This window comes from Aplysia californica, unplaced genomic scaffold (genome assembly GCF_000002075.1).
Source record: "Aplysia californica isolate F4 #8 unplaced genomic scaffold, AplCal3.0 scaffold00031, whole genome shotgun sequence".
NCBI classification, from domain to species: domain Eukaryota; kingdom Metazoa; phylum Mollusca; class Gastropoda; order Aplysiida; family Aplysiidae; genus Aplysia; species Aplysia californica.
The window spans coordinates 446663-454220 of record NW_004797301.1 but is presented as its reverse complement, the minus strand read 5'-3'; positions in this window follow the sequence as shown (position 1 = coordinate 454220).

Below are 7558 nucleotides of genomic sequence, written 5' to 3'. Positions count from 1 at the left end.
GGGGGGGCAAGACAGACTGACAGAAACGAGAGGGAAAGTGAAAAAGTAAGACCAATCTATGGTACCTTCCAACCACCCTCTTCAAGTAGTACTCAACTTCAACAGCTGAAACAACCCTTGAGAGGAGGGGGTGGGGGATGACATAAAACACAAAACAGTGTACAAACAATGTATACCTGTGAAAGAACAAAGGAAAACAAGCATTGTGAATTTAAGTGTTTATTTATAGCAGATTCAGTTTTTTTATATGAAAGATAATAAATAAAGTCAGTTTTATCAAATACATGTGATGCCCACACAGACAACTCAGTCCGGAACACATAATATCCCGCCCGCGGGGCTTCTATCTTTCAAAAGCTTTGAATTGAACAAATCCAAAGACCCTATTATACAGTCCAGCACGCACATAGCAAACAGATTTTCAGGTCCCGAATTTTTGTTATACGTATATTATATAATATGTACATTTCTTTGTAGGCCTACATGTACTTAAATTCAAAATACGTACTTAGCGAAATTCGCACATGTATAGCGAAAAGATTTCAGTGTCCCGCTGATTTCCCTATGTGCGTGCTAGACTGAGTGTGTTTTTCCATCAAAAGGTCATTTGACATCAAGTACAGTAGATCTATGTCCTTTGTCATTGGGCAGAGTAAGTGGAGACCCCCCAAACATAGTTTTAAAAAAAATCTTCAGTTTCACCCCATTGGCACACATGTGAAAAAGAAGTACAGAGTATCAAAAAGAGCAGGGCATTCAGGGACACTCACCATCCGCTCATGTCATTCCAAAACTGCAGTTAGCAGTTAGGTAACAATACTCACAATATCCAACACATCATGTAATCTATAATATTACAGATATTATTATGTTCATAAAATACACATACATGAATAATATACTGTCTTTGTGATTCTTACAATTGCACCACCTCCCCCTGAAAGCACGATTTTGACGCAATTGTGAGACGCTGAGCTATGGCGCCGGAGAACATGAAAATCCTTACGCCTGATCCATGTAGTAGTACTTGTACACACAACGCTTACTAATAGAACTGTCGTCTGGCCAACGGTTTTGTCGGCGAGTTGTGGACAATGAAATAAGACAAGAGAAGCCTGGCGCACCAATGCAATGTAGCCTACTTGATATTATTTACTTGTGCGTTTCTTATTTTCATTTCCCACAACTCACACTCCGAGACAGTTGGAGGTCAACCGTGTAGCCGTAAAGTACTGCAGTACTAAGCTCAGGGGCGTTAGTTCAGTATATTTACAGTGCACAGTTTTCATGTCACTTCGTCAAGTCCAACCAGAGGTAGAAATAATTCCCGAGGTCCAGCCCCTTAAGGAACTTACATAGTGTTGAAAAGAGTGTATAACTCATGCTCAACCGTACACATATAAACAAAACAAAAGTAAGCAACGATATCTTTTGATTACACAAGGCTGGCGATTACTGGGCCAACGGCTCATGTACGCCATTTACAATGAGCAACATTTTCCTTACACAATGAACAATGTACTGTATTGTGAGCAACTGAAATGTTGTCTGTGCAATCTATTGAAAATAGTGAAGTAAAGGGAGCATGTCAAATTCACCGAAAATAATCTGTTCACCTCTAAAAAACAGAACTCTTCCAAAAGGACTTACTATTGGTATGTACGATCTAAAAAAAACAACAACCCCAAAACCACTAATTAGATGAGTAGCATGCGTCATAAAATATGTAAGGTAATAGGACCTAGGTGTAAACAATGTTGTGTTATTAATATCTTCAGGGTGTTTAGGCATCATGGGAAGAGGCCGCGTTAGTTTCACTTTGATTTTTTCAACACAAGTAGGGTATCTCTGTTCGCAAAGGGTGCGAAGAGGGCGCCACTGAATTTTGAGGACACTTATTTAATTGACTCACTCAAAGAGAGGAGTGGACCTTCTTGTTATGTAGACTCTTTGTTATAATATATATCTGAACGGGCACTGTAATAGCCGCTGCTCTTTGCTCATTATAAAAACTTTGCCGTGCTAGTGCGCACCGGTTGGCACCTAAATGAAAGTGAAAGACAAAAAACACTAACGGGTGACGACAACCTTTCCCTCCTTGTCCTTCATCTGGTTCCAAAATAGAGTCAAATGGTACGTTCCGTGGTGAACCGGAATTAGAGAATCTACGTCAGAGGGCCTCGTCCTGGGTATCATTATGCAAAATACAAGTCTATGGCTCTTACTCGCAAATTTTACTGACGTCAGCTCAATTCCCAGGCGGGAAATAAGTAATGTTAATACATTATGGTAATACAAGAACTTCTATCGACCATCGCTCCGGGTAAAAAAAAAAAAACGTCTACTGTATTATTTCAAGATCGTACCCCGTGAAGACGGGCCCAGGCCCTTACCGCAACAGGGTAGAAGCAGCACGCAATTCCTAAATAGTTTTAGGATTAGTAAGAGTTTTACGGCACTCGCAACACAATGAGGTCATATAAGCACCGAAGATTAGAGGTGTTGCTAGAATAATATGTTTGATTTAGGGAAAAAAAGAGAAAACTACACCAGAGCATCTGCCAACCTCCCACTGCCTCCAAGATTATGATCTATCATATTGTGCACCCACCCTACACACACACACACACACACACACACACACACACACACACACACACACACACACACACACACACACACACACACACACACACACACACACACACATACCCCCCCCCTCTCTCTCTCCCTCTCTCTCCCTCTCTCTCACACACATACACATGTCATCTAGAAACAATATCATTATACTGGGTCTTAGATCGCCACAGTCTGTCTGTCTGTCTGTCTGTCTGTCTGTCTGTCTGTCTGTCTGTCTGTCTGTCTGTCTGTCTGTCTGTCTGTCTGTCTGTCTGTCTGTCTGTCTGTCTGTCTGTCTGCCTTGTCTTCACAGGAAAGTCTGCTTGATGCACGAAGTGATACAGTTCCATTATAATAATTAATCGGTCCCACACACGCATGGTTATAATTACACACAAACCACGTTATCTGCGTATTTATTTTTGTGCCCATACTATAAATAGCAACAGCACACTAATAACTGACAAACAGTTGGAAATACGAACATTGTTATGATTTATATCAGAACATGAGCACCCAAAAAGAACTGACTGATATACATAGATATTATATATACACATAGGCCTACATAATACATGTTATGTCGGTTAATGGAAATAAATAATGCAGTCAGAAAGACACGGAATAGATTCGAGCACTGGAGCAGAGAGGTGTTGCATTACCCAATAGCTCAACCTTCATACATGAATTACATGATTCACGAACCATGGGCTAGCGCATTGCGATACCATATTATTATTATTATTATTATTATTGTTATTATTATTATTATTATATCATGTACTGCATTGTTAACCGCTTGGGCTATTTTTAGATGAAGTCTGATTCATCAAGGACGCACTCTAGTCAATGGACAACTCTTTCGTGAGCGATGTTTTGGGGCATAACTTCGTTATATATTATTTCATAATTTTTCTGTCATTTAATTTCGGTTTGCTTTAACTGAAATTGTAAATGCATGCCTAACCGCTACACCACATACGCCGGTGTAATTCCCCGGACTCGATTCATTGTTCAGAATTTTATAAATGATGTTTGTTTTGTTTTCTTTACTTTGGAGAACTCACACCGTTTCCTCAGTGTGAAAAAATCCAATATTATGGGGCAGCTGTTGCTACAATTATCCCAGCACTGCACCCTTGAGTACAAGGACGTGTCTGACCCAAAACCAAACCATGTATTATATAAATAATTTGGACGCCCTTGGGACGGTTACGAAATTGCTTGTTCGGGTTTTTGGACACCAGGACACTGATAATCTTATACCCAGTGCACACTGCCAATCCAATTCAATCAATTTGAGTGATCGGGACCAGCCAGGTTTTCCTCCATGAAGGGGCGAAAACTACCACTTTGGCTACATTAATACATTATTATAATACAATCGGTTCGACTTGCGACCTTGAAAAACAAAGGCGTTTTGAATTTGGATGTCACAATCAAATTTTATGGAATTCGAGCGAATTGTGCCAAAGTGGTCGGCTAGCTTTTATCCCATCCATAACAGAAAATCTGACTGACTCCGCTCAATCTAATAGATTCCACGAGCAGTGTGTGCGCACTATTGCACGCAAATTTGGGTCAAGATCTGTGGGTGGATATATAAGGTATTCCATTTTGATTTATAGCCAACAACATAACACATTACCATGAGTCCCAATTGTGAATCTAAAAAAGAAAACAATAACACAATTATGTTTAGCGACACGTACTTCAGATGAGATTTCTAAGCGCGCTTCTTTGTCCCCCAATCACAATGTTCACCTCTATTCAACCCCCCCCCCCCCTCCCCTCTCTCGCCCCACAAGATTTAATAGCAATTTTATAAGAGTAAGGGACGGTAACGTAGTGCAAGGAAGAAGCAAGACAGAAACAGAAACTACAGAGGGAAATTAAAAGAAGCAGCACCTAATACATGTGGAAAAAGTGGCGCCCTTCAGCCACTCACATCACGTCAGGGCTTCAAAGTCAGACTGTTAGGCACGATCAACGACAGCTCAAACATCTATTATAAAGAAAACAAAATTGAAGTACGAACGCTGACAAGGATTTACGAACAAAAACTAATCGCCCCTATAATAATTAACCAAATATTTTTTTTAAAAATCAGTTAAGAGCAGCAGCAACAACAATACGAATTACACTCATTTGATTGAATACATACGAAAAATGTCATGGTAAAAATATGGATTTCAGTTCACTGTACTGTAAAATAAACACATCCCACAGAATACTTATCATATTGCACTTTGATGCCATTTTGAGCAACACTTTTCAATACGCCACAGGCAATAACAAGAATGCTGATTGGATTTTTTTTTTTAAAGAGGGACTCTTCGACCAAAAGTGTCTGTGTACACACTTCTAGTACACTCGGATAATATAATATATAATATACACGCCGCTCTTCTCAAAACAATAGTTTTTAATTTGCGCGCCGCAATAATATTTATATATAGTCAATTAAGCTTATTTATTTAGTCTTTGAATTTTTCTGACATTATATATGCGACCATCATTTTTCTATAGATCTACGAATCGAATTCGGTCCGACATATTCTTTCCATATAATATACGTGTAGGCCTATAATAAATTGTCACTGTTTTATGTTATTGGGCATTTCTATAGACTTGAGGTAGATCTATATTATCCTAAACCATGCACTCTGACAAAATTCCGGTTCACTAAGGAGCTCACTGTTTGTTTCAGTTGGAAGCCGCACACTCGACAATAACGAGAGGGGTGTTTTGCCCTTTATCAGGGCGCTCATGGCGCGCACACTTCGCAACGAAGTTTTTGAACAGAGTAAAGAGACGCCTCCAGGATAGTGCACGATCTGTTATAGGATATATATTATTATTCAAGTCTATGAGTCTTTATGATGTTCACATAATAATATACTTGTGCTAGAAAGTACAGGTCTATGAATAAACATTAAATTAAATGACAATGAACCCTTACATTGCTTCTCCGAAACGGTGTATCAGATAGTATTGTACTACAGGTTCAATGTAGGGCTTTTAATTCAAATTTTCTGTGTAAAATCTAGAATTCTGCTTTCGGTAGTGTCCTTTTCATTGCTAAGATCAAGCGATTTTTAGGGAGTTGCGGGTGGGATGGGGCAGGGTAGATGTATTACCTATGTATATAAATAGACGAAAATGTACTTGGTAATGGTATGGATTTGAGACCCAAGAATAGTACATTGATGGAAAGAGATTAAAGGAATTCGTTGCTACAGTGAATCTAAAGCAGCTGGACAACAGCTGTTGAATGCTAGTGGTTAAAATTGCAATGTCATGGACAGTTGAAGTCCGAATGCAAATATCCACATCCATCCATCTGACGTCATTGCGGTAAATCGAACTAGAATGGCGGTTAATATAATATTTCAGAGAGCACTTACGTGTGAGATCTGCTCATGATCAGAGAAAACGAAAACGGTGGTTTTACGTAACTGAAATACATTGACGTGAGAGCTAAACTAGATCTATCTATTAGTAGTATTAGCAGTAGATCGCAGGCTAAACAATGATGGTGGAGATAGTGATGATGCTGATGATTCAATGCATACAGTAGTAGCAGTTATCGTTGTAGTAGTAGTAGTAGAAAGAGTAATTAAAAAAAAAGATTTTAAGTAATAGTGCTAGCACCAGTAGTGGTCCAGAGGTAGTAATCGCAGTGGTGGTAGAGAGTAGGGTTGACGACAGAGTGGGTGTTTGCATGGTAGCAATGTGATAAACAGAGAGAGAGAGAGAGAGAGAGAGAGAGAGAGAGAGAGATAAGTGCAGGGGTGGGGTGGGGGTTAGTTTTTCTTCTAGTCTGCTTGACACTCTAACATAATATTACAACTCTCGAACTGAATAAAGGAACATTGTAATACTTACAGTAAACATAAATAGTCATACAATACAGGTGATCATAAAATCGTAAATTAATGAGCAACGAGTCACAATTGACATCATCATAACGACAGCCATTGAGCAAGAATACCCTGATATTTAACTTCAGTATTTTAATAAGACTTACAGCAAATTTTTTAAAATCGAAAGCACGCAGTTTTCACAAAAACCGACTTTACCCCATTTCTCTAGTTTCTTGTCTAGTCAATATAACCCAATGTGGCACTCTGGCTGGATTTATCTTTAGTTTTGTGAATAATCAGGAGAAAGAACTCATCCCTCAAGATTGAGTACTATGAGGCCTACATGTATTACGTATTACAGCACAATCGACCCGATTTGGTAACATCGCTCCAGTTTCGTCAAAATGAGATATTGGAAGCAAAGAACAACACTAACATGTTTTAATACAAGTACACATAATAATTTTGATTAATAGACGTCAGAATACTTCGTGACGTACAGACTTTCGAATACTTCGTGACGTACAGAATTTCGAATACTTCGTGACGTATAGACTTTCGAATACTTCGTGACGTATAGACTTTCGAATACTTCGTGACGTACAGACTTTCGAATACTTCGTGACGTACAGACTTTCGAATAATTTGTGACGTTCAAACGACTTGCGAATTAACAAAAACGGTTTATCTTCTGCCAGCTGTCTCCCATTAACATAACTGGAAATTATAATATGAACTTAATCTGCCCTCGGACATGTTTCCCAGATGGGATCAATTTCTTCGCTTGATACGAGGATATTATTACGATGTTAGCCCCTTTGATAATATAGCCTCTGAGTAGCCGTCTGTGGTGTAGTGGTCAGACGCTTCACCGTCACACGCGAGGGATCTGCGTTCGATTCCCATATCATACATGGGGAGAATTCATACTATTATGGAGCATCTCGGCCTCCTTTCTGATGGGATTTTGTATCAGGGTCGAAGCTCGCCTCCTAAATGCTATTGTTTTGTCGATGGGGACGCACAAAAGCCCCCACAACACCTGCATATAAAAACAATTAAAAAAACAAATT